Raw genomic sequence first — 7758 nt, forward strand, 5'->3', positions numbered from 1 at the left:
GAGTCGCGGCCCGCCCCCTCGCAAGGAGCATGCGCCACCGCGGCCGAGGGCCTGGAGGGGCGCGTTTCCGGGTTTTGGAAGTGGTGCGAGGGTGTTCGGCGGGAGTGAGGTCACGCTCCAGATTCCTAACCTGCTCTCTGCTGGGCGGAACCTCTGAGTTTAGCTGAGTCTCGGAGATGGAATTGGGGCAGGCGCTTGTCACAAAGTCCGTGCCCTGCTCGCGGGCTCCTGTCGCAACACTGACAAATCCGGGAGCCTTCGTGAGAGTGCAAAGTGTGTTCTGTGTTCCCCGCAAAGAAGTTCTTCCTTTCCCTTCTGCTTGATCCTTACCTACGCCCTTCGCCTGCCGCTCCAACCCCGGCTGCAAACCCGCACGCTGCTGTTCTGTCGTTTAGCCAAAGCTCTGACGCGCATGGCCAACCCCCCACCCCTCACCATCTGTCTTTCAGTTTTTAGGGTGAGCTCACCCTCCTCTCCCTTGTCTGCTCCGACGGACACCTGGGGGTGGCGCCTGAAAATCTTTCTGCGGAACGATTCTGCAGCCTACCGGGGCAGGCCTGGTAGTAGGGACAAAAGAGGGCATCTGGTAACAGGTTTTACACTTCGGTGACTTCCCTTTTTCTTTTACCCCTTTCTTTCCCTTTGCAGAATGAGAGATGAGGCACCAGAGGTCCCCAGGGAGCAAATCTGAAAGCCAGCGCCTCCTGAGCAGAGGCTGCCAGGGGCGAGACGACGTTAGACATTGTCCCCAGATATAAGAAGCTTCACTTCCTTCAGACAGAGGCGGTGAGACTATGAAGTAATGGGACAGTTCCTCTTACTACGCTCCTCGGGAAGGCAGTTTGTGCCTCTCTGCTTTAGGCATCATCCTTGATGGCTAAAATTCTGCAGCCTGATTGTTGAATGTAGTGAATGCTACCCTTGTTACAAGCTTGTGATACTGTAGTGATGATCATAGCTACAGTTTACTGAATGTCTACTAGGTGTCAGGCAATATGCTTTTTTGTGCTTCACATCCATAACCTGAATTCCTCAAAAAACCCAATCCTCTAAAATAGCCATTATTTTGTCTTTATTTATTATTTATAGATGAGCAAATTTTAAAGCTTAGAGCGGTAAACTTTTTTAAGTTCATGAATCTAAGAAGTGGCAAAATTTCATTGGGACCTAGATCTGATTCAAATCCTACACTTTACATTCTCTCTTTGAAATTTGATACCAGTTAAATTTTAAAATCTAGGTGAAAGAGGTAAGACCACGAAATGACAAAATCTTAAGGCTTTAAAGGATAAGGATGGGATGACAGGAATGCACGAATGTTTAAAAACTGTGATTGGGTTTATTGACAAGAATCAGAATGGAATCTAATACGGTAAGTGGTTCTTGTTTTGCATCCATGCCTTTTTGTCTATTTTTGTGTGTCTACAGCCATAAAATAAATTCTAAAAAAACTGATATGAAGCTAGGTTTGGGAGTGCTAGTCTGATTATTCATCTCAGAATGATTATGAGACCAGGATAATATTTACAAGTAAACACAAGCCATGTGTTCAGCAGTCTTAGAAGAGACTCTCCACTGGGTCCCAGTGATTATCCTCAATCTGAGTCATTGCTTGGGATGCTCGTGGGACTATGCCTTGACAGAGCTCAAAGGTAGAGGTTATTGAAGGAAAGAACTTTAGGTTTTGTGGCTCGTGAGGATAATCATACCCAGTGGTAAGGAAAATGAGCTGAGAAATTCAAGATGGTAATGGATTTCCATCATCCACTGAGTGAAACTGGGTCAACTAAGAGCCTCACCTGCTTTTCTCTAAGGGCCAGGATAACCGACCTACGCAGTTTGTCTGACATTAAGGGGATTTCTAGGACATAGGACTTCAAATGCTAATACAGGGAACGTCTCAGGCAAGCCATGAGTAGTTGGTCACCTTACTAGGGACATCCTAAATGAACTCTAGAATCAGGTGGAGCTCTCAGTATGGTTGCATCTAGACTCAATTCATCTGCTTAATATCTGCGGTATGATTGCACAGGAAAGGAAATTGTGGGTAAAGTAATCAAGACTGACCGTAAGGAGTCTACATGCCCTCAAATAAATATTGCTGCTCATTCCTTTTCCAGTGGTTTGGCTATAAACTGAGTACCTACATCTATACCTTTTGGACCTAATATTCATTTAGCAAATCCTTAGGAAGTGTCCTATGTCTGGGCCCTAAGACATCAAATGACTGCCTTCCCATATACCATGTACATTTATTTCCAGCAATCACTAAATCAGCTATTCTTCCAGAATAGAGCTGAGTGAACATATGCTTTTCATCCCAGGATAGCTTTATATAATCCCTGGCAGCACAAAACACCATATTTGGCCCACAGTAGGGGCTCAATAAATAATTCATTATATGTAATATTAATCAGGAAATTATTACAACAGATTTTTGGTAGACCTTCTGAGCCTTCCCTCTGTGATGTCAGAATCAAGATATTAAAAATAGTTACATTTACTGTAGAAAGTTTTTGTTTGTTTTTAAACTAATGCCTCTTAAGGCAGTTAATGGCAGTTCTCTCCTCAGGGAAGTGAATTTTCCTTTGTTTTTGTTAGTTGAATGGAGGTGTGATAAGTTTGCTCTGTAGCTAAGGTCAATTATTGCACTGGACCCTTGAAGGGGAAAGGATGCCTTAGATTAGGAGCTGTAGAATTTCACTGTGAGTCTATTCACTTGGACAATTTGGCAAAATGCAGGTTCCCAGGTCCCAGCATTAAAGGCTCCCATTTAACTGCTCTAGGTTTTGTCCCAGGTATTTGCATTTTGAATAAGCATCTGAGATGATTTGGTTATAGGTAGTTTGGGACCACACTTTGACAAACTCTGCCCTAGTCAGTGATAATTTTAGATGTGTTTTTGCAAAAATCTCTTCTGCCCCAGCCCCAAAAGCCTATCTGGTTAGCTGATCCATTAAGCCAGCTGGGATACATCAGGAAATCAAGGCAAGGAAGCCTCATGACCAGATGCAGAATAAAGTGTCTTTGGAAGGAAAAACAAATCTGAAATCTTTGGATAAATAAACATGGTAAACCTGACCCTTTTCATTGCACATGAGAAATGATTCACTTGACAGTGATTTAGAAAGAGCAGAGCTTCAACAAATAGATAAAATTATATAGCAGTAATTTCACCAGCATAAGAGTCACTTGGTAACCTTGGTTCTTTTAAAAATAGTTCATTGGAAAAAATAATCATATTATTTTGATAAGTTAAATAATAGAATGGGTGGGGAAAGAAAAGCAAGAATATGAAGCTGTGTCTAAAGCCATGAAAGCACTGAGAAAGGCTAAGATTAGGTGCTTGAAGCTCCAGCAGAAAGAGTAAGATGGAATCAAGGCAAAAATAATGGAAAATTAAAATTTCAACAGATTGGAAGGAGTGGAAAGATGAATTGATAGCTTCATTCTATAAAAAGCACAAGAGCTAAAAAGACTCAACAGCAAAGTTCAAAGAACATATTGTTGTAAATCTACTTTTCATGCTTTTATGTTTTTAAACTTTGTACATAGTTTAAAATGAATATATACAGAAATTAGTGTATATGTAATTTTCTCATATTATCAGGGTAGCACTAATCCACAGTCTTACATTGCTTCATAATCCTTTTTCTCAAGCACTACTGCCAGTTGTACATTTTTTACAGTTTATGCTACCAAGAAACATTTTCTAGAACCCAGATATTTCTTTTACATCTGCAATATTTTGTTGTTTAGCTTTAATACAGTACTGAAAATGGACTGTTCAGGTGATACTATCTGTGGAAAGTCAGGATGGATCAAACCAGGGAATTGCTTGGGAAGATGTCTAACCCTGCTGTAACCAACCTTACATTAGCAAGAGCTTTAAGGCATAAATGAAAGAGTAAGCTCCCTAGGATTTGTTTGGGCCCTTCCTAAATGCCCTTCCATATGATTTTTTTTTTTTAATGGGAGAGGAGTTGGGAGAGATTGGGTAAGAATAACAAAGATATGAATTCATCAGTCAAAATAGAAGAAACAGTAGTTGAGACATTAATTCTCAATTCCTGTAACAGCAGATTGTTAGATGAAGCATAAAACAAGACCAGATGCTGTGGTTTCCAGGATGCACTTGGCTTCCCATCCTTTATAACCTGGAGCATTTTTTCCCGTAAGTAGGTCATTTGCTTGCTCTCATTTACCTGATTCTAGGAAAATGCCCTTGAAAGTATTTGGAAAATAATACTTTTTGTTAAGCTTGTGCTTAACATTTTAAAAGTTAAGATTGCATGAAACCTCCCCCACCCCCTTTTCTCTATTAGCCAGAATAACTTGTAACCTTGTAGCATAAGTGAAACTAAAATGGACAAGAAGAATTCAAGATGTTTTATTTTCTAAGGACTAAAATTTGTGTCCATAGCACTGGCATAGTCCTCATCTCACAGAATTATAATTGGGGTTTAAGTTTCTGTATTCTGCTATCAGATGTGCAGTTCTTGAAAAAAGAGGATGCCTAGGACATAGGAGGGGCTTAACAAATGTTTTAATTAACTGATTCCCCCCACCAGTCTGACATATTGAATGAAGCTCTTCAGGCACCATTCTAATAGATTTACAGTGACCAGGGAGGGAAAAAGAGGAAAGAAAGGCAAATGGTCCAAAGATAAGGACATGTGCAATCAAACCATTTTACTGACCATAATTATATTATTGTCCTGTCATGACAGGTCTGTTCCTGATGTGTCCACCAGAGACCAGTCCCATCAGGTATCCATAGGGTTTAAAAACATGGACATTGCAACCCAACAGACTTGGCTTTAGATGTAAGATCTGTTATTTACTAGCTCTGTGACTTTGGGCAAGTTATTAAGCTCTCTAAGCCTCAAGTTCCTCACCTTTAATACAGGGACAAAAGGGGTACTCACACCATGGAATTGCACTGAGAATTAAATGAGACAGTGCATGGCAAGTGCTGAGCTCTATGCCTGGCACTTAGCAAGTGCTCAATAAACATGCCATTGTAATACCTCAGATGTTATTTTCATTATACTATGAAGTGATATTCTTTCATTTCTAGAAGCCCTGTATGGACAAAGATTCCTTCATATCTCCTTAGTGTTTGCATGAGGACTTCACCTCTCAAGTTGTCAACTGTGGCATCTTGTCTGGGAATGTTTATCTTCTCTGACTTGTGAAGAGGCTACGCCTCTGTCTCTTTGAACTCTTAGTTCTCTCATTCTCAGTTTTAATACACCCCTCTGAGTGAGTCTTACTGATTAGTATTCTATAAACCATTAATGATAGTTATATAAAACCTGTAAGATTCCATCCTTGTGACCCCCCAGACAAATAAGTTTAAAATATTGGTCAATGAATGAAAATGACTATCTGGATATTTCTCAGTTCACTGAAGACCATCATTGATATTGGCTGTCGTTCCCATTCTGTCTAATAACAGCCATATATTGAGCTTACAATTCTTGCTCTCGTGGAGTTCTGAAGACTCAAATGTCTTGTGAAAATGCAAGTCTTCATAAAACTATTGATTTTTTTTAAGGTAGAGGTTTAACCTATCTTTCATCTCCATTCATTATTTGTTTTGGGAAAACTTCCTTACTTAGATTGCCGAGTGACTTTTGCACAGAAGAAAGAAATTAGTTCAACGGATGAAAGTGAGATGCTGAACCAGATTTGAGATTTTAGAGGTCAATCCTTTGCATGTCTTATCATTTCTTCGCAAACTACAACCTTTTTGTTACCCTTGAGGACTATCATAACATCAGAGCTGCTATTCTTCATACAATATTTCATTCATTTGAACATAACATGTTTTTAAAAAAATAATTACTATGTGCAACTCATGGAAATGCTCCTAAAATTGGGGGAGTTCTACTGAGCAAAAGAAATGGAATATCCTGTTTAGAGACTGAGTGCATGGCTTCCAAAGGCAAGGGCAAATCTTGCTAATTTTAGATGTTTAGGGATGAAATGTCTACTAGACCTTGTTTCATCTTAGAGAGGCCCAACAGTAGCGTACTAGCAAGCTAATGTTAAATTTGCCTGCCCCACCTGTTTATTGCCAGTGTTTCTGGAAACAGAAAAACAAAACAAAGGGGTAAGGAAAAAAAAAAGTCTGTATGTAACTTGAGTTAGAGAAGTGCAGGAAACAAATCAAGTATACGAAGTTAGCAGTGCTCAGAGTCCATTCAACTTCAGAATAGTATACCTGGTAGAGTTCCACAAACCTTTCTCCTTTCTAGCCTGCTGCATATTAAGTTTAAATGCCAGAACCATTCTGAGAGCTCTGAATGCCCATATAAGGCCTAGAGCCAGAGACATGCCCCACACTCATTTCTTTATATTTTCTGAATTCCCCAGTAAATGAGAGATCAGAAAAAAAGGACAGTAAAGGAAAGGAGACAAAGAGGTTGACTCCCCAACAGTGTTTTCTTCCCCTTTGGTGTTTTGCAAAAAGCTGAAGAGATGCTATAATGATTCTTTAACCAACTGAAAGCAGCGTTAGAATTCTGTCTAGATATTCTTGAACCTCTGACTGGGCAGTGTTCCACCTTCCACACTCCAGTCCATCCATCATTCAATACTACTTATGCTAGATAAACTGGCTTGCCATAGTTTATTATCATGTTGTCCTCACAGACTAGTATTCAAGGAGCCTCCCCTGACTACTTCCTTGGGACTCTTGGAAGTAAACAGAGAAGCAGTTTAAATGAATGGTAAAAACCCATGAAATACAGTGATTGTTTTTTTGGGGGGGGGGAGTAAATAATCATATGTCTTCACTTGAGAGAATCATAAGGATTTCTAGCACACGAATACACATTCATAGCCCAAAACAGAAGACAACTAAAAAATCTCTGCAGAGGGACAGCATTTCCTCCTCATTCCATAGGAAGGTGGGGATCTATGACACTCCATTTTAATGATCATCCCCCAATTCCGTTTCTGTGCCCAACACAGTAAAGCATTTCCAAGTACAGAGTGTCGGGTGAACAACAAACAAACAGCCTCTGTCAAAATAGTTTGAAGCGTGCAAGATGTAGATTATTGAGTACAGTACTTGAAAAATGCTAAATTATGACAGTCCTCAATGACAGCTCTGTGACCTGTCTCATGTTAGGTAGCCTTTCTGGGTTTCTGCCTCTGAAATTGAAATAGGTCTACCAACTTCATAATTCAGTGATTCTGTGATTCGTTCATTCTGACCTGTATGTGGGAGAACTTTTGTTTAAATTTTCTCCCCTTTAGAATCCAACAAATGAATGTTAAATTTGAACTCAGAGTATACTTTAACATATTAAGAAATTATAACAATTTCTAACAAGACTTGTGTACTGTACTACCTTGTCAGCTACCATTTTGCCTGTCATAGTTTTGTTACAATGTGGTTTTGTATTTGTATGCTTAAATTTTACAATCTGTGATCTCTATGTATGTATGTATGGTTGAGTTTAGTTCCTTGAAACCAAAGCATTAAATATCAGTAAGGGCTATATCAAGAACTTTAAAAAAAAGAAGTGTGGTTAATACAAATTCCATCTTCCACAGAAGATCATGGCTTTCAGAATATGAACTTGTGAACAACCTAGGGAAAAGATTCTTTTCTACTTTATAACTAACTTTATTGTTTTATTCTCTTCAGAATTCCCTATCGAACTTTCCAATGAGGGTTTTATCTAACATGGCACTTTTCTGGAATGTAACCATCACTACCCCCAGTTAGTGAGAGATTACTAT

The 7758-nt window shown here is 39.5% G+C and overlaps 1 long non-coding RNA gene across 3 annotated transcripts; it reads left to right on the forward strand.

The window, feature by feature from the left end:
- The first annotated feature begins 57 nt into the window (after window positions 1–57).
- On the forward strand, window positions 58–7412 carry LOC309795583. 3 transcript variants are annotated; one of them, XR_014292279.1, is made up of 5 exons: window positions 58–273; window positions 649–799; window positions 4080–4174; window positions 4731–4826; window positions 5625–7412. It is a non-coding gene; the product is annotated as an uncharacterized lncRNA (long non-coding RNA). The 3 variants fall into 3 exon arrangements; XR_014292280.1 differs by having other exon boundaries at window positions 649–786; XR_014292281.1 differs by having other exon boundaries at window positions 649–786; window positions 4083–4174.
- Window positions 7413–7758: the final 346 nt, after the last annotated feature.

This window comes from Mesoplodon mirus (genome assembly GCF_964341445.2).
Source record: "Mesoplodon mirus genome assembly, chromosome: 2".
NCBI classification, from domain to species: domain Eukaryota; kingdom Metazoa; phylum Chordata; class Mammalia; order Artiodactyla; family Ziphiidae; genus Mesoplodon; species Mesoplodon mirus.